This window comes from Siphateles boraxobius, unplaced genomic scaffold, assembly GCF_051911475.1.
Source record: "Siphateles boraxobius isolate OS27281-9 unplaced genomic scaffold, OSU_SipBor_1 33, whole genome shotgun sequence".
Lineage (NCBI taxonomy): Eukaryota > Metazoa > Chordata > Actinopteri > Cypriniformes > Leuciscidae > Siphateles > Siphateles boraxobius.
This window is the reverse complement of record NW_027508953.1, coordinates 9,273,750-9,301,271: the sequence shown is the minus strand read 5'-3', so window position 1 is coordinate 9,301,271 and position 27,522 is coordinate 9,273,750.

Genomic DNA, 27,522 nt, shown 5'->3' with positions numbered 1-27,522 from the left:
CTGTACCTTTTGATCAATTTAACACATCTTTGCTGACCCTTTTTGAACGGTAGTGCATATATTTTGTTATAAAGTGTCAATGTGCCACTCAATGCATCAGATTTGAGTTATGGAGGTAATGTGAGGTCTGGCACAAATTGTATTATTTAAGATGGCTTTATTTATGTCTCGCTACAAAGTTACACAGAGACGGCGAACAATAACAAGCAACTTAATACAAGCAGCTATTGCAATAATGAATGGTTCCAGCAAGACTAATATAGCTCACCAATAGTAACACACATACACAACATGCAATATTACAGTGAAATGTAAAGCTTCAACCACTCATAAAAACACCTTAAACTGTCTTGCGCAAATTTTTATTCCTAGTAAGTAATTCGAATAAAATTCGCTCTGATTTGAGCCCTGCCGTAAAACATGAAATAAACAATGCCACAATACATTGTGATTTTGTTCCTTAGAGCTCTGTGTTGGTTGCCTAACCCAAGGAATATTCAGCATATATGTTGCCACATGGAGTTCTGAAGGGGGAAAAAAACTTTATGAACGCTTGATGAACTTATGATGGTGAATTTTCCACTGAGGCAAAAGTCAGAAGACGTGTGACAAATGTTTTCTTTAGTAGACAGTATGTCTTTGATTTGAATAGCTCCTGTAACTTCCTACAGCTAGAGTCAGATAATCATTCTTACAGTTTGAGAGTGTATTATGTTGCACTTTCTAATAAAGTTACCAGCCAATTGAAGAGTTTTATTTATTTACTCAAAGCCAACTTTTTACTTGTGTTTGGCACTTGGATGGTGTATGTTTTGGACCCTTCTTGTAGTAATCCCATGGATGCAGGTTTGCAGTCTGGACTGTGTCACATCCTGGTCTCATTCTTTTTATATTTGTCACATGTGCTCTCAGGATTGCTCTCACTGTTGCTGTTTCCCAATTCAAAGACTGCAACCTTTGAAGGCCGTGAAGGTCAGACTGAGCGTTGTTAAATGGGACGGCACAGCCTACTGCGGACTGTTCTTGTTCTCGCCTATCAACTGTGACAACTGCTGTTGATGAGTGGCAGTAACGTTTTTACTGGACTTTTTTAAGATGTATATTAAACAAAACAGGGTTCATAAACTGTCCAAATATGTTCACCATGGTCCATTTCTGTATAAAATAAAGTTTATAAACTATATATAATCGCATCTTAGTAAGATGTCAACATTTGATCCACTAAATTTGTATTTACTTTTTTACATTTTTAGCATTAGAAATTTGAGTTAGTTAAAACTCGATACTTATGTTTAAAAGTGTAATTTGGCAATTTCCCTTAAAAAGAAATCCTGTCGTCACTGGCGCGCAATGAATTCTGGGGTAGGCAAGGCCTCGAAGGATCCATCTGTTGTATGCTTCATTTCACGGGCAGAGGTGGAAAGTAACGAATTACATTTACTCGCGTTACGCAATTGAGTCGTTTTTTTGTGTACTTCTAATTTTTTAAGTAGTTTTTAAAATCTGTGATTTTACTTTTACTTAAATACGTTTTGTTTGAAGTATTGTACTTCGCTACATTTGAAATCATGTGTAGCAGGGTGAGGTTCACTCGTGTTGATGATTGGCCAGTGTCATGTAGGAACGTTGAACCTATCAGCAGTTGCTGTCAGGGTATAAAATGAGGACGTTTCTGGCACCTGAGATGCATTGTCATCCTTACCGCCCCTTTACGGGAGTTACGATTTAGGAATGGGAGAGTGTCTGGAGTGCCGTCTCTCCGCTCTGTTGCTGTGCATAGGCTGCCCCTGGCATTGAGGTCGGTTCATTTGTTTTAAGTCAATTGGTTTTTCTGTTAATGGAATGTTTGTTTACTATAAGTTTTTGTGTAGCTCGTCAACAAAAACCCACTGCATGTTATGGTCCGCGACCAGGCATAGTACCGCGTTAGGAACACCATCCGGTATGTATGAGAGCCATTCGCGTGGTTTGTCTTTTTTTTATTGTTTCGTTAGTAATTTTTTCTGTTTCATGCTTGACAGATTGAGTGACAGGATCAAGGGTCTCACCTCTATTATGGGACGAGATGCGCGTCTTTTGATCTAACGCACTGCTGTCTTGCCTGGGCTTATTTGCGTCTTTTTGGTTGGAGCGAACTTGAACTCTCATAGCAGCGAGCCGGGACGATTGCTCGCTGAGGCGTGAGCATTAATGTGGAAGCTTGTCCTCTCGCTGGTTTGCTCTGCTCTTTGAGTGTACGGCCGATCGTGGCCTGTTTGTTTCATTTTTGATTTGTTTCTTGTGTTGCTCCGAATTGTAATTTATAGTTTTTTTGTTATTTTTCTTGTGTTCAATTCTGCGTATTTTGTAATATCATTTATTTTTCTTGTGTTTAGGCTTAAGTTTGGTTGAGTTACAAAACGAGACTGGAATTAATATATTGTTTTGTTACTTATTTTTTTTTATTTTTGTTTGTGAATTGAAACTTATTTTTGCCACTGGCTTTTTTCAGTTAATCAATGTTATTGTTTGAGATTTTTTCTTTTTTTCTTTTTCATAAACAGCGTGACGAAGAAAGTTTATATAGAGGAGGGGTAGCCGCTGTTTAATGGGGTTCACATTGAGTGCTGTGCATTGAGTGACCTGACTTCACCAGAGTGGGTGTGTGTAGATCTTAAGTGTGTGGTGTGAATTGAGGGTCACAGCAGGCCATCTCCGTCCAATTAAACTTTCTTGTGTATTTGTTTTTTTCGTATTTATTTCTTTATTTTGAGGTTTTGTAAAGTATTGTTTGTTTTTTTTCTTTCTTTTTGATCTGTGAATATTGAGCCCTCATGTTAATCTATTTTTATGATTTTAACTTTTGTATTTGAATAAAGCTGCTTCATATTTGGTACTCCCTGGCCTATGTCTCTCTGCTCACGCAGTTCTTTTGGTTACGAACCTGTGTGCCCCCCTGTCTTGGGGCTGAGTTCCCGGTGTATACCGGGTGGCGTAGTCAACAATTATTTAATTGTTTCATACATTTCCCTCCAGTAAACTGATGCCACTGGCTACATTTGGCGTAGTGTCGGCAGGGTTTCCATTTTTGGGTGAGCTGGTATTTTGAAAAGTGGGTCTGGGAGTACTTTTGAGGCAGTATTTATTTTTCTTTCTTTTGTTGGTATTGTATGTGTGAAAAAAAAAAAAAAACTCTATTTATTTTTTTCCTTTTCCCTAAAGGCAAGGCAGCAGTGTATGTTATTGGTGAGTAAATCTCCTCGTTGTTGACTCCCCCCGTCGCAAGTTGTAAGTAGTGTGTGTAGCGATGGAAGGAGAGTTGCAAGAATTAAGTGAGTTGGTAGCACAGCTAAAGGCTGATAATGAAAAATTGCGCCAAGAACGTGTATCTGCTCCATTGTTGCCAAATAACGCTCTTCCTGGTGTTGCAGAGGCCCCCGCCACCGTGTCCCAACCCATGAGTGCTGGTGCCACCTCGGCTGAGAGGTTTGTGTTTGTACCTCGTGATCGCCGTTGCCCAAAATTTAATGGCCGGACTGGCATCAGCATTGACGAATGGGTTGAGGAAGTACAGGTGTGTATGCAGGTGCGCCATCTTTCTATTGCTGATCGAGCGTTCTTTATTTTTGACCATTTGGAGGGGGAAGCACGGGAGGAGATTAGGCATCGACCTAGTGTTGAACGGAGGGATTGCGCTAAAATTATTTCAGCATTGAGGGAATTATATGGCTATTCTCAGTCATATGTGGCTCTGCAGGAGGCATTTTTTTCTTGTAAACAACGTGAGGGGGAGACCCGTTTAGAGTTTTCATTGGCTCTAATGAGCCTTTGGAAATCTGTTGAAGAAAAATCCCCTTATGAAATGCCAAATTCAGAAACCCTTGTGCGTGATCAATTTTTTAAACATGTGATAGATAGCTCTTTACGTCGTGAGTTGAAACAATTAGTACGTCGCTTGCCCTCCTCCAGTTTGTTGGAGGTCCGTATTGAGGCTCTTAGATGGGAGAGGGAGGGGTTGCCGGGGGGCGATCGCCGTCGAAGCCAGTCAGTTCCTTTGGTTCCCGTCACGCAGTATGGGGTACAGGGGGGATCATTGTTAGACGCCCGCGGTACCTCAACGTTTGAGCTAAGTGAGTTAAGGGATCTGTTGAAATCGCAGCAAGCCCAATTACATCGGCTCTCTAAAAGTGTGACTCGGCTTCAGACGGTGGCTGAGTGTAGTCAAGCCACTCGTGCACGTAGTCAATCTCCTCACCTGTGGAATTATTCTTCTCGTGGCAATACCATAGTTTGTCGAAGGTGTCAGCGACCTGGCCATTTTGCCAGGGAGTGTGACGGGGAACGTGTTCCCTCTCACCCTCCATCTTCTCGTATGGTCCCTTCTTTGGCTGGAGGTGGGCAGCCTTTTGCACAGCAGTTGTCGGAAAACTAGCACCCGCCGGGCTGCAGAGTCACAGCTTGGTTGGGGTAGATGGCGACTCAAATATTCTTCAGGGTTCTCGTTCCGTATCGTCTTTGATGTCATCGTGCCCCCATTTGGTAATTTGCATTGGTGGGGTTCAGGTGCCCTGCCTTATAGACACTGGCTCCATGGTTTCCACAATAACCGAGAGTTGTTTCTTACAAAATTTAGAACCATGGGGTCAGGATCGTCTTCGGTCATGCCAATGGTTACAACTACGTGCTGCCAACGGGTTGGACATCCCCTACATTGGATATATGGAGTTGGATGTCGAACTCTGCGGCAGGTTAGTGCCGAAATGAGGGGTGCTGGTTGTCTGAGATCCTCCTGGGGGCTTGTATTCCCAGGCACCAGGAGTTCTGGGAATGAATATTCTCAGCCGATGCTACCAGGAGCTCTTTGGACAGCATGGCTCTTCTCTTTTTGAATCTCCCTCGTTAGTTCAGGTGCCCAGTATTGTAACCAAGGCATTTCAACATTGTCATAAGGTATGCTCCCAACCACATTCTACTCGTGCAGGGTCAGTTAGGGTACGCGGTCGTAGGGTTCAACGCATCCCAGGTGGCATGTTACTACTAGTTACAACAACTTGTTCAAAGCAGTTCTTGCATGACACTGTGCTTTTTGAGCCCCCTGAATCTGGCCTGCCAGCTGGGTTGTTGGCATCGCCATCGTTGGTGCAGGTAAATCAAGGTATTGTTTCGGTGCCAGTGGTGAATGTGGGAACCACTGACATTGTGCTTTACCCACGTACCCATTTAGGCACTCTAACTAGTGTTTATGTTGTCAGTTTACCATCAGGGGTCACGGAGGTTAAAACTATCGCGGCCACCGTTAACGTGCAGGTCTCCCAGGAGTTACCTACGGTTGAAGAACAGATAAAGACTACTGATTTGTCTGTATTGTCACTTGATGTTCAAGAACGTGTTCGGGCTCTGCTCTGGCAGTACCAGTCGGTGTTTTCTGCAAATGAAGGGGATTTGGGGTGTACTACCCTGTTGTCTCATGAGATTCCACTGTTGGATGATACCCCAGTTCGGCAGCGGTACCGGCGAATACCCCCGTCAGAGTATGAAGTCGTGAAGGCCTATATTAACATGTTGTTGGAGGCGAAAGTGATACGTGAGAGTTGTAGCCCTTATGCATCCCCTATAGTTCTTGTCAAGAAAAAGGACGGTAGTCTGCGCATGTGCGTAGACTACCGTCAGTTGAACGCTAAAACTAGAAAGGATGCGTTTCCTCTTCCTCACATTGAGGAGTCACTAGATTCACTGACAGGGGCTCGTTGGTTTTCCACTATGGATTTAGCTAGCTGATACAATCATGTCCCTGTCAGTGAGCAAGACCGGCCTAAGACCGCATTTTGTACGCCATTCGGCTTATTTGAATGGAATCGCATGCCTTTTGGCCTTTGCAATGCACCTAGTACGTTTCAGCGTTTAATGTAGCGTCTATACGGTGATCAACAGTGTCGGTCATTATTACTGTATCTCGACGATATTGTAATTTTTAAATCCTCAGTCGTACAACATCTGGAACGACTGGAGCTTGTCTTGAGTAGGTTGCAGTGCGAAGGTCTTAAGGCAAACTTGGAGAAATTCGCTTTCTTTCATTCGGAAGTCACATATTTGGGTCATGTGATTTCAGCCGATGGTGTTTCTACAGACCCCAAGAAGATTGAGGCGGTGGCCCAGTGGCCACAACCAACTAGTGTGTCAGAGCTTTGTTCCTTTTTGGGCTTTGCGAGTTATTACCGCCGTTTTGTGGAGGGGTTTGCTAAATTGGCAGCCCCACTACATCGGCTGGTTGCAGAGTTTGGGGGCACAAAGTCTCGGAAGAGAGCAGAGCCGGGTTTTGCCAGCGGCTGGACTACCCACTGTCAGAGAAGTTTTGAGAGTTTGAAGGGTAAGCTTATTTCGGCCCCGGTGCTCGGTTATGCAGATTTTTCCCTCCCTTTTATCTTGGAGGTGGATGCTAGCCTGGGTGGGCTAGGTGCGGTCCTTTCCCAGGAGCAGGGTGGTAAAGTAAGACCTGTGGCATATGCAAGTCGTGGCCTAAGACCCACAGAACGTAATATGTCAAACTATAGCTCTATGAAATTAGAGTTTTTGGCTTTAAAGTGGGCTATGGCTGAGAAATTCAGAGAATATTTGTTAGGCCATAAGTGTGTGGTGTACACTGATAACAATCCTCTCAGCCATCTGAACTCAGCTAAATTGGGGGCGACAGAGCAGCGCTGGGCATCACAGCTTGCTTGCTTCGATTTCGAACTTAATTATCGGCCGGGGAGGTGTAATAAAAATGCAGATGCCTTGTCTCGCCAGAATCCACCTGTGCTGGAAGTGGCAGGCAGCCTGTTTCCAGGTACAGTTGTTCCTGCTTCAGTACATCGGGCGGTTGCTATACCATCGGCTCCTCTTGCAATTCAGGCTGTTGTGACCGCCTTACCGGGTCATTCAGTTGCTCATATTGGGGGCCTACAAAAGGCTGACCCAGTTATTGGTGAGATTTTAGGGTTTTGGAGAAAGCAGGAGTTCCCTGGGCCTCTCGAGCGGCGGCAGCTTTCACAGGCTGCTTTAATTCTCCTTCGGCAGTGGGCCCGCATGGTGGAGAGGCAAGGAGTGATTTATCACCACATCTTTCGTCCTGATGGTGGAGATGAGATTTTGCAAGTAGTTCTACCTTCTGTGTTGCGGCATGACGTTTTACAGGGGTTGCATCAAGAACATGGGCACCAGGGCATTGAGCGCACTACTGAGTTAGTACGCCAACGGTGTTATTGGCCCAGTATGACAGCTGAGGTGGCACGATGGGTCCAGGAGTGCGAACGATGCCAAGTGGCCAAGGACACTGAACCGGCTGCCCGTAGTTTTATGGGACATTTGTTAGCGTCCCGGCCAAATGAAATCTTGGCCATTGATTTTACGTTGCTTGAAGCCTCCCGTTCGGGCCTGGAGAATGTTCTTGTAATGACGGATGTGTTTACGAAGTTCACTCTTGCCATCCCTACTAGGGACCAACGGGCAGAGACTGTAGCGCAGGTGCTGGTGAATGAATGGTTCTATAAGTTTGGGGTCCCGGTGCGAATTCATTCGGACCAGGGCCGCAACTTTGAGTCATTTCTGATCCAGCAACTGTGTAGGCTTTATAGGGTTGAGAAGTCTCGCACTACACCATATCACCCGGCTGGTAACGGTCAGTGCGAGCGCTTCAATAGAATCCTTACATAACTTACTGCGCAATTTGCCAGTTTCAAGAAAAAGAGATTGGGTGTCATGTCTTCCTCAGGTGCTCTTTTCATATAATACCACTCCACACCAGGCCACAGGGGAGTCCCCGCACTTCCTTATGTTTGATCAGGAACCACGGCTCCCCATTGATTTCCTGTTGGGCAGGGTCTCTGAGCCAGTGGCAGGAGAGGTGCATGAGTGGATAATGGAGCACCAGACACGGTTACAAGTAACCTTTGATGGGGCAAGAGATCGTTTAAAAGTACCCGCTGATCGTCGGAAAGCAATCTTTGATCTGCGAGTCCGTGATGCACCACTTGAGCAAGGGCAACTGGTTTATCTCCGGGAATGTGGTAGGCAGGGCCGACACAAGATTCAGGACCTGTGGAGCTCTGTGGTGTATGGGGTGATGGAAGCGCCTAGGGCGGGTGGCTCGGTTTATACTATTGCACCGGTGGATGATATGGGTAAGATCAAGAGGGTTCACCGGTCATTGTTAAAAGCACAGGTTCAAGGGAGCCCTGTTCACATACCTTGTGTGGCTCATGTGGTTGAACCAGAACCGAGTTTACAGGACAGTTTAGATGAGGTGGACTTGTGGGTAGCCGTGCCAGAGTCATCCCAGGCAACTTGTGGTTCCGTCCCTTTGGAGGGGTCAGTTGTGTGCGAGAGATCCGTGGCGATGGATGGGCAAGGTCCGCCTGGCGAGGTGGGAATAAGTCAAGGTTCAGCATTAGATTTGTCAGTTTTAGATCAGCCGCGAGAGGCTGAGCTTTTGCCTCGTAAGTCAAGAAGGCCAACAGCTGGCCAACATTCAAATGTTCATCATCTGCCCAGGGCAGTGGGAGAAGCTGCAGAATGCATTAGGGCGCCCTCTGGTGCAACATCTATTGTAGTTTTAGCTATTTTTAGGCCATGGGATTGACTCTCGGTCTAGAGACTTATCGTCGGGGCGACGATTTATAATGTGGGGGTGGAATGTAGCAGGGTGAGGTTCACTCGTGTTGATGATTGGCCAGTGTCATGTAGGAACGTTGAACCTATCAGCAGTTGCTGTCAGGGTATAAAAGGAGGACGTTTCTGGCACCTGGGATGCGTTGTCATCCTTACCGCCCCTTTACGGGAGTTACGATTTAGGAATGGGAGAGTGTCTGGAGTGCCGTCTCTCCGCTCTGTTGCTGTGCATAGGCTGCCCCTGGCATTGAGGTCGGTTCATTTGTTTTAAGTCAATTGGTTTTTCTGTTAATGGAATGTTTGTTTACTATAAGTTTTTGTGTAGCTCCTCAACAAAAACCCACTGCATGTTATGGTCCGCGACCAGGCATAGTACCGCGTTAGGAACACCATCCGGTATGTATGAGAGCCATTCGCGTGGTTTGTCTTTTTTTTATTGTTTCGTTAGTAATTTTTTCTGTTTCATGCTTGACAGATTGAGTGACAGGATCAAGGGTCTCACCTCTATTATGGGACGAGATGCGCGTCTGTTGATCTAACGCACTGCTGTCTTGCCTGGGCTTATTTGCGTCTTTTTGGTTGGAGCGAACTTGAACTCTCATAGCAGCGAGCCGGGACGATTGCTCGCTGAGGCGTGAGCATTAATGTGGAAGCTTGTCCTCTCGCTGGTTTGCTCTGCTCTTTGAGTGTACGGCCGATTGTGGCCTGTTTGTTTCATTTTTGATTTGTTTCTTGTGTTGCTCTGAATTGTAATTTATAGTTTTTTTGTTATTTGTCTTTTGTTCAATTCTGCGTATTTTGTAATATCATTTATTTTTCTTGTGTTTAGGCTTAATTTTGGTTGAGTTACAAAACGAGACTGGGATTAATATATTGTTTTGTTACGTATTTTTTTTATTTTTGTTTGTGAATTGAAACTTATTTTTGGCGCTGGCTTTTGACAGTTAATCAATGTTATTGTTTGAGATTTGTTTCTTTTTTTCTTTTTCATAAACAGCGTGACGAAGAAAGTTTATATAGAGGAGGGGTAGCCGCTGTTTAATGGGGTTCACATTGAGTGCTGTGCATTGAGTGACCTGACTTCACCAGAGTGGGTGTGTGTAGATCTTAAGTGTGTGGTGTGAATTGAGGGTCACAGCAGGCCATCTCCGTCCAATTAAACTTTCTTGTGTATTTGTTTTTTTCGTATTTATTTCTTTATTTTGAGGTTTTGTAAAGTATTGTTTGTTTTTTTCTTTCTTTTTGATCTGTGAATATTGAGCCCTCATGTTAATCTATTTTTATGATTTTAACTTTTGTATTTGAATAAAGCTGATTCATATTTGGTACTCCTTGGCCTATGTCTCTCTGCTCACGCAGTTCTTTTGGTTACGAACCTGTGTGCCCCCCTGTCTTGGGGCTGAGTTCCCGGTGTATACCAGGTGGCGTAGTCAACAATTATTTAATTGTTTCATACATTTCCCTCCAGTAAACTGATGCCACTGGCTACACATGGAATTTAATATTAATGGAATTCACATAACGCAGATGTCACGTAGGCTAAAACATGCAAAATGATGGATGGATGAATGCATGAAATGTAGAACTGTGCAATAATTCCAATCGCGACATGGTCTGTGAATATTTAAGCGCAAAAATACTGCTATGTAAATATATAACCTGCTTGTTCTGCGTTTCTGTGTGAATCGGTGTGAATGAGCTGCTCAAGTACATGCTGTTTTCAGCGTCTCACAAACAATTTGAGGACATGAAAACATGAGCATTTCCAGAGCTGCTCTGAGAGAACGCCTATTGAGCATTTTCACCATTTTATTTGAGAAAAACCATTGTCAAATACACTTTGAAACAGGTCTTCACTACAACCCGTCAAAATAAAAGTTTGGTTTAACTAGGAGAAATTATGACAGAAATGTATTACTATTGTAGGCTTTCAATAGAACATACTCCTCAAAATAATAATAATAATAACAACAACAATAATAATAATACAATTTATTTAAACATTATTTAAGGAATATATTTTTTGTCCATTGTTTAATTTAGTAAATCTGTTTTTGCAGCTCTTCCCCAAAAAATAAAAGGACACAAGTTTAAATTTTCATTTGATTACCACCATTTTTAATATATTTGGATTAAATCATAAAAAGAAAAAAAAAATCAACAAATTTTTTCAACAAATTTTCTGAATAAAATATATTTCATAGGACTATATTATTCTTAAACATTTTAATAAATTATTAATGTTAAAAATAAGTTTTTAATCTAATTCATCATCAATTATTGAAATAGGTTTTATTGAAATTTTAATAAACAAAACAAACAAATGGTTTCAAGTTCCCTTTCGTTGTCACTCCGAGTTACGTCGGATGACGACGAATGGGGTTTCGCTTAGAACACCTATCGACTTCGAGTATTACAAAACGAGCCAATGGCAAGGAAATGCCATGGGTCTGCGGAATTTGCATGGCGTAACTCCGCCCCACCTCGTGGGTATAAAAGGAGGACGCCGGCAACAGGCAGATATGTTTTCGCTTCGGAGCCAAGAGCATTTCTTCACTCCACAGTCATCTCTGACTTCGCTCTACGAGACGAGCTTCTCTCTCCGGTGTTGGTGTGACGGCGATCTGCAGCGAGCTCACAGTGCCTGCTGATCTGTGCAGTAATCTGCAAGTGTGTGTGTGTCTCCCTGTGCGCTTCAACATCGCGGAGTTTTTTTTCTCTCCTCTCATAAAAGAGCTCGCACGCGGCACGTCTTTTTAAAGACGGCTCGCCCGTGCATTTCTGGTTGCAGCGGACTGGTATCGGACTCTGATGGGCACGAGCGCTGTCTAGTGTGTTTGATCATGCTTGAACAGCGCTCGTGGGTGACTCATGTTCTCGCAAGGGAACGTGATCATCGCGTCATAAATAGGTCGAGACTCGGTGAACTCGCAAGAGTGAGAGTCCCCTCATCCACCCCCCGATCTTCGGCGGGTGGCCAGGGTGACCTGAGGGTTACGGTCTGGAACAAGGCGCCGACTATGTGTCCGTGACCCCAGCCCCCCTCTTCGATGACGGTGCCCGCTAGTGAACTGCTGATTCCCGCGAGTCTACCCTCTGGTGGCCCGCGTGTTTCAGTTGAAGCTACAGAGGAAGATGCCATGTCTGTTGCAGCATCACTAGGTGGGCTTGAGTCTTCTGGAAGTGAGGGCTCGTCACAGCTGCCACCTTCCGGTGTGCATACGGCTGTGCCTGAGTCTGATCCGGAGATGACGGCCATGCTTTCCTGGGACGATTGGTTTTGGGTAAGGCCGCCGACCCTCGTCCGTGGCAAACCCCAATACCTCTCTTCCCGGACGTGCATGATGAGATCTCGAAGTCCTAGAAGACCCCCTTGTCTTCTTAGGACCGCTCGCTGATCTCAACCCCAGCTCGCTGATCTTGAGTTGGGCTCCTCAGAGATGGGACTCAGTTCAGTTCAGTAGCAGGACCACTCCTTTCCCCGGGGAGGGCCGGGGAAGAATCCTTATTCTCCAAAGAGCTGATTCTCCCGTCTCTGAGCACAGAGTTCTCGGACGTCACAGAGCGCCGCCCACAAGCCGTGCTCTCCTCGTCCCCCTCTGTCCCAGAGGTGGTTGACATGGTGTGCCGTCCACGGACCGCTTCGCCCCTGTCCCCCTCTGTCGCCAGACCCCTGGCAGAGCAGGCCCCCGCGGGACGACCAGCCTGGTCCTCCCCTGGCCCCTCTGCCAGGGCGCGGTTGCTAACTGTGCCCCCACATCGGGCCGCTATGCCGTCCACGTCTGGGCCAGTTACTCCGCTTCGCTGCCCCTCCGGGGGGACGCCTGTGGTCGCATGATCCCGCTGGTTCAGTTCCTGGGAGCCTGGTTAGAGCTTCCCCGTCTGTCCCGCTGGGTCGCGCGGACCATCAGGCTCGGCTATGCGATTCAGTTCGCACGGTCTCCTCCCCACTTGGGGAGTCCGCTCCACTTTTGTCGGTGGCTATGTCCCCATCAGGAGAGCAGAGATTGCCACCCTGCTGGCGAAGGGCGCAATCGAGACTGTCCCTCCAGCCGAGATGAGGTCAGCCGGCTTCTCAGCCCCTACTTCATTGTCCCCAATAAAACCGGTGGGTTACGGCCATCCTGGACTTGCGCGTGCTGAACCGCTCCCTTCACAGGATGCCGTTCAAGATGCTCAAACGCGTTTTCGAATGCATACGGCCTAGGATTGGTTTGCAGCGATCGACCTGAAGGACGCCTACTTCATGTCTCTATTCTCCTTGACACAGACCGTTCCTTCGGTTTTCTTTCAGGGGCAGGCATCCAGTGCGCGGTTTTCCCTTTCGGGCTAGCCCTGTCTCCTCGCATCTTCACGAAGGTCGTCGAGGCTGCCCTTGTTCCCCTTCGGGAACACGGGGTTCGCATCCTGAGTTATATCGACGACTGGCTGATCATAGCTCACTCCCGAGTTCAGGTTGCGAACACAGGGACCTAGTGCTTCGGCACCTAGCTCGTCTGGGCCTTCGGGTCAACTGGGAGAAGAGCAAACTTTGCCCCGTGCAGAGGATCTCTTTTCTCGGTATGGATATCGACTCGGTCGCCATGTCCGCGCAGCTTACGAGCTAGCGCGCGCGCAGTCACTGCTGACTTGCCTGAGACAGTTCGAGGGCAAGAGTGCGGTTCCACTGAAACTTTTTCAGAGGCTCCTGGGCATATGGCTTCTGCAGCCGCGGCAACGCCGCTCGGATTGCTTCATATGAGACCGCTTCAGCTTTGGCTTCGCGACCGAGTCCCGAGGTGGGCATGGCAACACGGCACCCTCCGAGTAACAGTTACTCCGACCTGCCGTCAGACCTTCACCCCGTGGTCGAACCTCAGTTTTCTACGGGCCGGAGTGCCCCTGGAACGAGCTTCGCGGCATGTTGTTGTAACGACAGATGCCTCCTCCACGGGCTGGGGTGCCATGTGCAATGGACGTGCTGCCGCGGGCTCCTGGACAGGACCCCGTCGCCTCTGGCATGTCAATTGCCTCGAGTTGCTGGCCGTACGTCTTGCTTTGCGCCGCTTCCGGGCCGTGCTCAAGAACCAACACGTACTAGTCCGCTCAGACAATACCGCCACTGTAGCGTACATCAACCATCAAGGTGGTCTACGCTCCCGCCATTTGTCGCAACTCGCTCGCCACCTCCCCTTATGGAGTCAGAAGCATCTGAGGTCGCTTCATGCCATTTATTTCCACCGGAGCCCTGAACTGTGCAGCCTACGAGCTCTCACGGCTTCAGCCACTCCCTGGAGAATGGCGACTCCATCCCCAGTCGGTCCAGCTGATTTGGGACCAGTTCGGGGACGCACAGATAGATCTGTTTGCCTCCCACGACTCGACCCATTGCGCCCGGTCTTATTCCCTGACCGAGGGCACGCTCGGCACGGATGCTCTGGCGCACAGCTGGCCGCAGGGCCGCAAGTATGCGTTTCCCCCAGTGAGCCTTCTTGCGCAGACCTTGCGCTAGGTCAGGGAGGACGAGGAGCAGGTCATTCTGGTCGCGCCGTACTGGCCCGCCCGGACCTGGTTCTCCGAACTATTACTCCTCGCGACAGTACCTCCTTGGCCGATTCCCCTGACGAAGGACCTCCTTTCTCAGGGACGGGGCACCCTATGGCACCCTCGTCCCGATCTTTGGAACCTCCACGTGTGGCTCCTGGACGGGACGAAGCAGGTTTGAGTACCCTTCCACCTACGGTGGCGGCTACCATCACTTCCGCTAGAGCGTCGTCCACGAGACACGTCTACGCGTTGAAGTGGAACCTCTTCGTCAACTGGTGCTCTTCTCACCGAGAAGACCCCCGGAGATGTTCGATTAGTGTCGTGCTTTCCTTCCTTCAAGATAGGCTGGAGCGAAGGCTGTCTCCCTCCACCCTGAAAGTCTATGTTGCCGCTATTGCCGCACACCATGACCCAGTCGAAGGTAAGTCTGTTGGAAGGTACGACCTGATCATCAGGTTCCTGAGAGGAGCGAGGAGACTGAATCCTCCTCGCCCTCCTCTCGTTCCCTCTTGGGACCTCTCAGTGGTTCTAACTGCCCTGCGGAGTGCTCCCTTTGAGCCTTTGCAATCAGTGGAGCTTAAGTTCCTGTCTATGAAGACAGCGCTCCTGGTTGCATTGGCCTCCATCAAGAGGGTGGGGGACTTGCATGCATTCTCCGTTGACGAAGCGTGCCTGGAATTTGGGCCGGCTTACTCTCACGTGATCCTGAGACCCCGGCCTGGATATGTGCCCAAGGTTCCTACCACTCCATTCCGGGACCAGGTGGTGAACCTGCAAGCGCTGCCCCCGGAGGAGGCAGACCCAGCCTTGGCACTGCTCTGTCCAGTACGCGCCCTCCGCGCCTATGTAGACAGGACGCAGTGTTTCAGGACCTCAGACCAGCTCTTTGTCTGTTATGGTGGGAAGCTGAAGGGAAAGGCTCTCTCCAAGCAAAGGTTGTCTCACTGGATAGTGGACGCCATTGCCTTGGCATACCAGCAGCAAGGTCGACCGTGCCCCCTTGGTGTGACTGCCCCCTCCACCCGGAGTGTGGCATCCTCTTGGGCTCTAGCGCATGGCGCCTCGCTAACAGACATCTGCAGAGCTGCAGGCTGGGCGACACCTAACACATTCGCCAGATTCTACAATCTCCGAGTGGAGCCAGTGTCCTCTCATGTACTCGCTTCAACCAGCTAGTACTGGACCCGCTCAGGTGTCTTCGCTTGCTCGCCATTCCACTCCACGGACTGGATACGTGCGATATTCTCCTCAGGTGAGCTTCCCCGAAAAGCCCTGAGTTCCTCCAGCACTCCTGTCGTTGGCGCCAGTGTCTATTGCCTGTGCGTCGGCTAGGTGCCTCCCGTGTGCATGGTCCCTCCCCTGAGCGACCCCCACATGTGTATTTCCACTGTAAGCCTCTTGAGCATGTGTCTTTCCCTTGGCAAGCCACCTTGCCTCCCCTGGGGTTGAAATATTCCACCTGCGGCTGGACACCCCAGTGTTCTCCATATGTCTCCTTCGGGTCATATGTGTATTCTCTAAGTCCCCCCCCCCTCTGGGTTGGCAGTAATTGCATATTTCCCCTGAACTTGGGATATGCTCCCCAGTGTACCTTGGTATTCCTGTGCTAAATAGGAGTCCTTCGTCCGTGCCAGTCTCACGACAGGGATCTCAGATTTACGCAGGGCACTGGAAGACAGCTGAGAAGGTGGCGTGATTAGACTGGTAACCCCATTCGTCGTCATCCGACGTAACTCGGAGTGACAACGAAAGGGAACGTCTCGGTTACGTATGTAACCCTCGTTCCCTGAGTAGGGAACGGAGACGTTACGTCTGCCTGCCACTTTCCGCTGTACCGCGGGGATCGCCTGAGCTCAGTCTTGGCTCCTCAGCGAAGAAACATATCTGCCTGTTGCCGGCGTCCTCCTTTTATACCCACGAGGTGGGGCGGAGTTACGCCATGCAAATTCCGCAGACCCATGGCATTTCCTTGCCATTGGCTCGTTTTGTAATACTCGAAGTCGATAGGTGTTCTAAGCGAAACCCCATTCGTCGTCATCCGACGTAACGTCTCCGTTCCCTACTCAGGGAACGAGGGTTACATACGTAACCGAGACGTTTGTTATAATAAAAGCATTCGTTCAACCCCCAAAAAACCTGTTTTCTTTCATTTAATTGTCATTTTAACTGATGATAATAATAATAACCATCATTTAATAATACCGTTTATTTATTTAATAATTGATTAATAGTGTAAACCGTGATTTCTTCTGAGACGTTATGATACTGTGAAAATCTCATACCATTACAACCCTACACGGAGAACCCCCCACCCCACCCACTGTTCACCCAACCCCCACTGTTAAAAAAGTAACTCAGTAACTTTTACTTGAGTACATTTTAAATGAGCTACTTTTAACTTTTACTTGAGTAGATTTTTAGACCGGTAATTTTACTTGTACTTAAGTAAAATTTCATTGAAGTAGTAGTACTTTTACTTGAGTAGAATATTTTATTACTCTTTCCACCTCTGGTCACGGGAAACAAAGGACACATTTGGAGGCCACATTTGAAGGAACCTTCGAATTTGGACAGCCTTCGTCTCGCCGCTGTGACGCACTCAGCCTTCGAATGTGCCCTTCGAAAGATGCAGTCTCTGAATTGGGACGAAGCTTGTCACTTACCAGAGTGTTGATTGGACACACCTGCTGCTAATTATGGTTGTTTGGACTTTTATAAAAGTTCAGCCAGTCGGTCTTTGTCTGGCCTATGTGTATGTTCTACGGACTATTTGTTCACTGACCGTCCTTACCTGTATTTATGTTTACCTATCTTGTTAAAGTGCTCTGGGAACCTTTTGTTGGACAATTATCTGATCTAAACCATGTGGACGTGATTAATGGATGAATGTGAAAAGAACTTCAGTTTGGAGTCAAGCTAAGGGGCTGTCTACACAACACCATTTTCAATTAAAAACAAAAAACTTTTTTTTTGAGTTTTGGCCATTCATTTACATCACACCAGTGTTTTGGGTGCCTGAAAACGCAAACTTTTGAACACAGGTTTCAAAGTGCAAGCTTTTGAAAACGGTCTCCGTGTAAACAATAAAAAAGCAGCAGAATACAGTGTTTTTAGTCGTTTTCACGGATCCGTGTGAATAGAGATCGTTTTGACAATGGTGTCGTCTGTAGGTGGAAAACCCAAAGGAATAATTTCTACATTTTAAGCATATCGTTTTTTGTCTAAATGTACCCTAAGGCCGTGTGTCCACCAAAGCGTGAGACGCTTCGTTGCTAAAATACAGAATATCCGCAGCACAGTTTACTTGTAACTGATTTCGCAGATAATTTGTTTCATACTAAAATAAAACAAATTCAACTTTGTCTTTAGAGACAAAGTTGAACATTTTTCAACTCTCGGTGACCAGTAAAAAACGCCGGGCGCTCAGCGCTTGACCGTTAAATACACGCTCAGCGCCTCTTTATGCTCATGGCGTTTAAAAAATGCGGCACTCCCATTGAAAACAATTGGAATTTTACGCCAGCTGCGTGAAAAAACGCTTTGGTGGACACACGGCCTAAGTGACATTCCTTTAGAGACATTCCTTTGTTCCCCTATGAATGTGACTGTTTTGAGTTGTAACTTTTATGAAGCTGCCTGTGTAGAAGTAATCCAGTTTTTAAAGGGTTAGTTCACCCAAAAATGAACATGATGTCATTAATGACTCACCCTCATGTCGCTCCAAGCCCGTAAGACCTCCGTTCATCTTCAGAACACAGTTTAAGATATTTTAGATTTAGTCCGAAAGCTTTCTGTCCCTCCATTGAAAATGTATGAACGGTATACTGTCCTTGTCCAGAAAGGAAATAAAGACATCATCAAAGTAGTCCATGTGACATCAGTGGGTTAGTTAGAATGTTTTGAAGCATCGGAAATGGATTTTGGTCCAAAAATAACAAAAACTACGACTTTATTCAGCATTGTATTGTCTTCCGGTTCTGTTGGGGATCCGCGTTCACGAGTCCGCAGTGACGCTGATGACGTAAGACGCTGCTGACGATGTCTTTATTTCCTTTCTGGACAAGGACAGTATACCCTCATGTCGCTATATATATATACATAGCGACATGAGGGTCAGTCATTAATGACATAATTTTCATTTTTGGGTGAACTAACCCTTTAAGTTTGATCCTTACCAGCAGATCAGAGTACCTCCCGTATTTACCCTCCTGTATTTTATACTCCCTGTTGTCACGTTGGTCTTCCCCTGTTGTGGTGTTTGACTTCCGTCTTATCAGTTGATGAGCTGGAACGAGAGCTAAGTGACTGTATCCTGTTCCAAGACTCTGTATGCTTTTACAATATTCTTCATCACCTTGTCTGCACAATATACTCACCGGTTGCCACCCGGTATTCTGCCTGCCTAATACTTGCCTATGAAACTCAACGGCATCCATCCTGCCAAATACTTGATATCTTGTAACCCGCTACCACGCTCTTGTGTTATTGTCTGCATTTCTACCTGTTCCTTACCAAGTCTGTTAATAAAGTCCCGCACCTGGGACCTAATGCTAATTTTGCTTTTCAATCACAGGAATAAATTAAATTTTAAAGTCTTTATAAATAGAAAAGTTATTATCGATTAATATTTCACAATATTACTTTTTTATTGTATTTTTAATCAAATAAATGAAGCCTTGGAGAACATAAGATACTACTTCCAAAAAACATTAAATGTTTGTATGGTAGTGTGATTGAACAAGTTAACGAATGTAGTCACGCATAGAACAAGATACACTGACTTATAAAGGCACTTCTAAATGCTTTTCTAGATTTAATCTTCATTTGGGTTCTTGCAAATATTGACATTTTTTTTAATCGTGTAATGTATTTTATTCAATTAAATATTTTAATCTTTTGACAGTTCCTACTGAAATATCGGCGTGATGTTCTGATTCTTTTCAAACCAGATCAGACAGGATAGCGCCTCTGATGCCTCTGATTGGATGGAAACAGCTGTGACCGTTGTAAAAAATGAGATTCAACGCAATCTATCGGTGAGTGTGTGTGTGTGTGCATGTGATTTAAAAGTACTTAATCAGATCAAACACAGTTTCCCTCCCCTCCGTGGAACGACAGCCACACCCCTCGCAGGCCTCCCTCATACATCCTGGGCGCCTGAGACAGCTTGAATTTATTCAATCAATGCAACTCATCTAATTGATATCTGAAACAGCGGCCGGTGATTTATCGTCAGAGAAATGTAAATGATATATCCCAGGCAGATGTCTTATATTTTCCAACCATTTATTTTGGGGAGTGAGTGAAAGGAAGGCAGCGTGTTTAATTAAAATTCATGAGGGAGGAATGTGCTGAGTTGCACTGGCCTGCGCTGGTCTCTTTGGGTTCAGTCTGGGGGGGGATGAATGATGGTGGACAGGAGAGAATGTTGACAAGGGCGAAGTCAGGAGCGTCCTGGTTTGATCACACACGCACACACACTCGCCCTTATTCACTCCCAGACTCATTTTAAATCAACACACACGTACGTTTAATATTGCATAAGGGAGGTGCTAAACACACCCCGCCACGCTAAAGTGGCTTTATTTGGTTTTAAGGGTGTTCTGAAGATGCTTTTCGCTAGATCTGGCCCAAACCTTTAACGCAACCCCTCCTCTAGTTCCACTGAAATATGCTTAAGCTAAATATTTATCTCAATTGACAGTTATCACACAGTTATGTGCAAACAAAACGGGCCACAGGACTGTTCAGACTCTTGCTGTGTGCGGCGAGAGAGAGATTAAAGGAATAGTTCACCCAAAAATGAAAATTCAGTCGTTATTTACACCTCCTTATGTCATATTGTCTTCTGTGAAACACAAATGGAGAAGTTGCCCGAACTGCTCTTTTCCATACAAGGAAAGTGGATGGTGATTTATACTGTCAAATTCCATAAATGAGTGAGGAGCAGGTCAAAAATTACTGCATTATTCACTGTTAATCTTAATATGTGGGGCTAGAATGAAATGAACTATTTAAATATATATATATAAATAAATTGGTATATATTTCAATATACTCTACTCAAAAGTTTGGGGTCGGTAAGATTTTTTAAAATGTTTTTGAAAGAAGTCCCTCTTCTCACCAAGGCTGCATTTATTTAATTAAAAATACAGTAAAATCTGTAATATTGTGAAATATTATTACAGTTGAAAATAACTGTTTTCTATTTTAATTTACTATTTTAAAATCCCTGTGATGGCAAAGCTGAATTTTCAGCATCATTATTCTGGTCTTCATTGTCACATGATCCTTCAAAAAATATAATTATGCTGATTTGGTGCTCAAGTAACATTTCTTATGGTAATGTCAAAAACACTTGTGCTGCTTAATATTTTTATGGAAACCATGATACAGCTTTTCAGGATGAATAGAAAGTTCAAAAGAACTGTGTTTGTTTGAATTTTTACTATATTTTTTTTATTAATTAATGCATCCTTACTAAATAAAAGTACTAAGTTCTTTAAAAAAAATCATATTATGGCATTGCTGATTACCTAGCAAATCAGGTTTGCGGTCAAATCAAAGCAAGTTTGGGTAACACTTTATTTCGATAGTCCACTGTAGACATTCTACTAACTCTAAGTAACCTTGTAACTACATGTCAAACACCAGTCATTAGAGTATTAGTAGATTAGTAGATTAGTATACTGTTTGGAGACTTCAGAGGCAGAAGTCTCCAAACCCCTCCTTTCCAATCGCCCTACCACCTGTCCGCTTGATCCTATTCCCACTAATCTTGACACAGTTAACCACCAGATCATCCTGTCAATCCTAAAGATGAAGGGCATCTCGGGAACCGCACTCCAATGGTTCAAGTCTATCCTCTCAGGTAGGTCATTTTGGGTGTTGTGGAGGGGTCTGGTGTCTAAGACCCAACATCTAGCTACTGGAGTGCCTCAGGGCTCAGTGCTTGGACCACTCCTCTTCTCCATCTACATGACATCACTAGGATCTGTGATTCAGAAACATGGCTTTTCCTATCACTGCTACGCTGATGACAAACAACTCTACCTCTCATTCCAGCCTGACGATCTGACGGTAGCTGCTCGCATCTCAGCCTGCCTGACAGACATTTCTGGCTGGATGAAGGACCACCTTCAACTAAACCTTGCGAAGACAGAGCTACTTGTGGTCCTGGCCAACCCAACACTTCATCATAACTTCACCATTCAGCTAGGCTCTTCATCTATAACTCCATCAAGGTCAGCCAGGATCTTGGAGTTATAATTGATGATCAATTGAACTTCTCAGACCACATTGCTAGAACTGCCTGGTCATGTAGATTTGTCTTGCACAACATTAGGAGGATCAGGCCCTTCCTATCAGAGCATGCTACACAACTCCTTGTCTAAGCACTTGTTCAATCCAGACTGGACTATTGTCATGCTCTCCTAGCCGGTCTTCCAGCTTGCACTGTGAAACTTCTACAACTGATCCAAAATGCTGCAGCTAGAGTGGTCTTTAACGAGCCGAAGAGGGCACACGTCACTCCTCACAGAATTGCACTGGTTGCCAGTTGCCGCTCGCATTAGATTCAAGTCACTGACGTTTGCCTACAGGACAACCACTGGCTTTGCTCCCTTTTACCTAAACTCATTACTTCAGACTTATGTGCCATCCAGAAACTTGCGCTCTGCAAGCGAATGTCGTCTCTTGGTACCATCTCAAAGAGGCACAAAATCTCTTTCTCGTACCTTTACCATGACTGTGCCCTGCTGGTGGAATGATCTGCCTAACTCAACCGGAGCTGCTGAGTCCGTGGAGATTTTTAAGAAACGGCTGAAGACGCATATTTTGCGGCAACACTTGGTCCATTTATGTAAAAAGTGACATATACTGCGTTAGATTAAACTGGTAAGTGTCATAGCACTTGCATATTGTTGTCTGACTGTTAGTTTAACTGCTTCTATTGTTCTCATTTGTAAGCCGCTTTGGATAAAAGCGTCTGCTAAATGAATAAATGTAAATGTCTGTTTAATATCGGCTAAAACATTATTTTAATGTTCCCCAAACAGACATTCAACTAACTATAATTAACTTGCAAATATTACCGATATGCAACTACATGCTAACTTATTCTACTAACCTGAACTCTAACACTGTAACACCTAACCTTAACCTAACAGTCTACTACAGTCTACTAATACTCTAATGAGAGTTAGTTGACATACAGTTGCAAAGTTACTTAGAAGAATGTTTAAAGCAGACCATCAAAATAAAGTGTAACCCAAGTTTGATCTAATCACTCGCTAGGAATATAAAAGCATGTGGAAACAGGTTGCATTTTTTGCATGTTTGTTAGGTATAAAACACATAGCACTGTATAAAATAGTTTGTTTATTTTAACTTACACTGAACTCTTTTGTTGATACTTTCCAATAAATGTATAATTTAAATTCATTTTCTTTTACCAAACTTTTTGCAATGTATATTATGGGATTTAATTCTCCACAATGTATACGTGTGCCCATATTTGCCCCACAACAGCCTCTCTACATCAGGTGTATTCGGGCCAGGTCTGCTTACATGGCTTTCTGTCATTTAGGGTGGGTTACCGCACATAAATACACTTACGTCAGTCCCAAGGTCACGCGCACACTCTCACACGCTCATTGTGTTAAAGGATTGCTGCCTGACGTGACCTTGGTGCTGGGTGAAAGCAAAACATCTCAGACAGTCTGATCTGCCACCCAGCGTATCTTTTTTTCCCCACCTTTAGAGCAGGAAAGAGCCGTTTGTTTCCCATCAGCAGTCAGTCTCACTCTGTAACTCTAAGCAGCTGGCCAGTCTCGACTGCATTATTCATATAAAGAGAGAGAGAGAGAGAGAGAGAGAGAGAGAGAGAGAGAGAGAGAGAGAGAGAGAGAGAGAGAGAGAGAGAGAGCGCACACTCTTCACCAAAGTTACAAGATTTATGGCCCTCTGTTTAGGAAATAATTCAAAGTTCATACTCACATACATCATATTTTGAAACACATAGATTATGGGGTGGAACACATTTATCATATTGCAACACACTAGCACATGCACACACACGAACGCACGCAGATACACACTCACAAGTGCACATGTTCTCAATCTCTCTGTCTCTGTCTCTGTGATACACACACACATTTGCACGATTTGCACCGGGGCCTAATTTCACAGGGATGCGTTTGGTCTGTATGAAAAAGCTTTGTATTAGCTTTGTCACTGAACCCATCAGACAATAATGAGGCTATGCTTAAAACACACCCTCAATTCCAGATAAGAGCAGGGAGAGACTATGGCGAGCACGTCTGCTTCGCTCCGTTCCGATAAAACCTCTCTGTCATTTGTCACTTGTACATTTCAGATTTCTAATCTCAGCAAAATTGATCCGTATCATGCATTTTTATACAGGCTTTTGTGTATATTGATATTTGTGGATTGCTTCGTGTCAAGAAAACAAATGTGCATAGTTTTTATTGTGCAATGCTTTTGATGCACTTCAGGAATGAGAATGGGGAATGTTGGCTGGTTTTGCATACAGTCTGAGCCACAGACTAGGTCAAGTTTAGTGTGCGCCGGAGCTAAATATGAAATGAAAGTGAGTTGTTTGTTGAGATGTTATAATATTATATTAGAGGTTAAAACTCATTTTTAGCATTAAAATGTTTCAAAATGAAAAGCTGAATCTTGCCTGATTTATAAAAGATATAAGAAAGCAAAGCAAAAACAAAATACAAAGTACATCAAAAACACAGAACAAAACAAAAACAAACTAAAAGTAATTAAACAAAACAGACAACGGGTATGTCCACGGTTATTGTTAACTAAAAGCAAAAAAAACTAAGACTGTTAAAACATGTTTGTTAATAAAAATAAATCTGAAATAAAATGTTTGATGAAAAATTAAATAAATTTAAAATGTTGATTTTGCAACTAGCTGAAATCATTTTAATTTAAAGCACTAAAGTTACTTACTGGAAATAAGAAAAAACTAAAACAAAAATAAATTAAACCTAAATAGTAATAAAAACTATTAAAAATTACAAATGCACATAAATAAATTATTAAAAATTAAACAAAAATTAAAATAACAACTGAAAAAAGCCAATTTAAAATATTAATAAAAACTTTAATAGTATACACAATAATACTAAAATCTGAAATACAAAAAAGTTTGCTGATAAGCAAATACTAATATGCATCAGACCAATTTTAATGCAGCACTATTTAATTATTCAGAGAGGTCAGATTGATTTGATGGAATTTACTTCAACTTTTTTTATATCATAATTGCTGTATTATAAAGCATCATTTGTTTGATTTGAGACAAATCCACTGAATATGTGATTCAGTGGATTTGGTGAGACAATTTAGTTTCATTCAGTGGGTGTCCATATTCCATATAAGCAGAACAATCTTTTTATTAGGAACGCAGAATGATGTGGATCACGTAGGGTGATAATTTTAGTATGCGGCGTGTTATTTGAAGCCTAACCCACATTTTGAGACACAGTTTTTCAAAGTCAAAATCATCCTTTTTAAAGAGGATGGTTGTCATTGTCTCTTAATGAAACACAAGGACATTATTGACAACACTTGAAATGAGGTTAGCAGTGGTGAGATGCAGTATGGAGGCTTATAAAATTCTGTCCATTAGCCCAAAGCCCCAGCAAATGAAAAAGAAATGGCGTGACCATCAGTTCAGGCCCTCCAGACTCAATACTTTCAAAGCCACTGAAAAAAAAAAAACATGTCTTGTTTCTTTTATTCCAGGGAAATATACATTTCGCTTTGTTTTTGCTCCTCCTGGATAAACGTTTAATTATGAATCATTTTCATTTAAAAAAAAAAAAAAGATATAAAGAAAATGCAGAGGCGTTAGACAGCTGAGACACACAAAAAAAGAAGGAATACAACTTATTTTCAAAAAGACATTTAGCTGGGGGTGGTAGGACATGCGGCTCTGAGGTCCCATTAATTACAAAATGCATTAATATTTTATTAGTCCCTTATCAGTAATTAATCAAGCACTTTGATGTAAAGTTCAGCTTACAAAAGCAAGAGGAAATGGTTCCTCAGATATTCGCCCGCTCTCAGAGATGCCTTAGTATTTCACAAGAGACGGTTAATCCTCGCATGCCTTAAAAGCATTTTTCCCATCTTAAGCTTTGCCAAACTGCAAAAGAAATAAGACGCAGTGGCTGTAAGGTGTCATGTACAATACGAGGGTGGGACGGGGGGTTGGAGGGGAGGGAAGGGGGGGCTGCATTTGTAGACAATGAGCTCCCTCAGATCTGATTTGGCGAGGCGTCGAAGGACACCCAATCACAGTAAATATTATTCTTTGTGCTGTGCCTCTAATTAACATGCTTAATTGCAGCTGTCAAAAGGCTCTTCAGATTGTTAAGGACATGCGAGCTGGAGAGGGTGTGTGTGTGTGTGTGTGTGTGTGTGTGTGTGTGTGTGTGTGTGTGTGTGTGTGTGTGTGTGTGTGTGTGTGTGTGTGTGTGTGTGTGTGTGTGTGTGTGTGTGTGTGTGTGTGTGTGTGTGTGTGTGTGTGTGTGTGTGTGTGTGTGTGTGTGTGTGTGTGTGTGTGTGTGTGTGTGTGTGTGTGTTAGGAGGGGTGGCACTGGCCTGCAGCGTGACTGAAGCAGTTGTTTCACTATTGAAAGCTCACATAGATCACACCAAATCTGCTAGTAAATGGGGTTTACAATGAAACAGATTATCAGCGGACTCTCATTATAGCGCTTTCTTTTTTGTATAGACTCTTCAATAATCCAAACTATATATATATATATATATATATATATATATATATATATATATATATATATATATATATATATGTATACATATGACCCTGGATGACAAAACCAGTCATATGGGTCATTTTTTTAAAATTGAGATTTATATATCACATGAAAGCTGAATAAATAATCTTTCCATTGATATGGTTTGTTAGGATAGGCCAATATTTTTCCGAGATGCAACTATTTGAAAATCTGGAATCTGAGGGTGCAAAAAAATCGAAACATTGAGAAAATCGCCTTTAAAGTTGTCCATTTATGTTCGCGATTGTGCTGCATTCACTCACAAAAATAAATGTTTTATACATTTACGATAGGAAATTTACAAAATATCTTCATGGAACATGATCTTTACTTAATATCCTAAAGATTTTTGCCATAAAAGAAAATTTGATCATTTTGACCCATATAATGTATTGTTGGCTATTCCCACATATATACCCGTGCGATTTAAGTTTTGTAATCCAGGGTCACACACACACACACACACACACACACACATATATATATATATATATATATGTATGTAAATGTATATATACATGAATAAAAATACAATTAAATAGAAAATAGAAATCATTTGAATATTCTGATTTGCTGCTCAAGTAACATTTCTTCTTATTATCAATGTTAAAAACAGTTGCGCTACCTAATACATTTCTTTTCCAGATTGTTTGATAAATAGAAAGTTTAAAGGAACAGCTTTTATTTAAAAATATAAATCTTTTGTAACATTATATTATTTTATTTTAACATTATTTTTCCTGTACCTTTTGATCAGTTTAATGCTTCTTTGCTGAATCAAAGTTCAAATTAAAAATCTACTTAAAATTGTGTAAAATATTGCATGTTTTATATATTAGATCCGTCCCAAAAAAGCTTATGAATTATTACACTGTATAAAATGTTTTGTCAAGTAACCTAAAAAATGTGGCTTCTAAATTAATCAGTTTTATTCAAAAGAAAATTATTATTTAATATTGACTTTAAGTGCTGGAGATTAAACAGTTGATGGGGCCTCATTGACTTCCATAGTATGGAAAAAAATGTGGCCCATCAACTGTTTGGTTCCCGACATTCTTTAAAATATCTTCTTTTGTGTTCAGCAGAAGAAAATAATTCATACAGGTTTAGAACAACTTGAGGGTGAGTAAATGATGACAGCATAAACCATGGCTCTGACTCCTTCCTAAAATCGAAACGTGTCAGAGAAACCCATTGAGATGACATCACGAGCTGTGTGGCTTGAGCAGGAATTTTTATGTCTAAATATGTGAAAAACAATGTTCCAAAAATCTTCCGGGTTGATTTGAGGACAGCAGCGTGACGATGTGAAATCTGCACGAGATAAATTCCCACGGACCCCTTGCACTCGCAAAAATGGAAATTATTTAATCACCCACAAAATCTGATATGTAGGTGAGGCTGAACTGAGGACAGAGCTTAATTAAAAGATCAGAATTTATTCCCTTGGAAACACACACACACTCACACACATTGAGGTTGCAGTGTGACTGGAAGGTCAGTGTGCTCTTTAATGGATAGCATT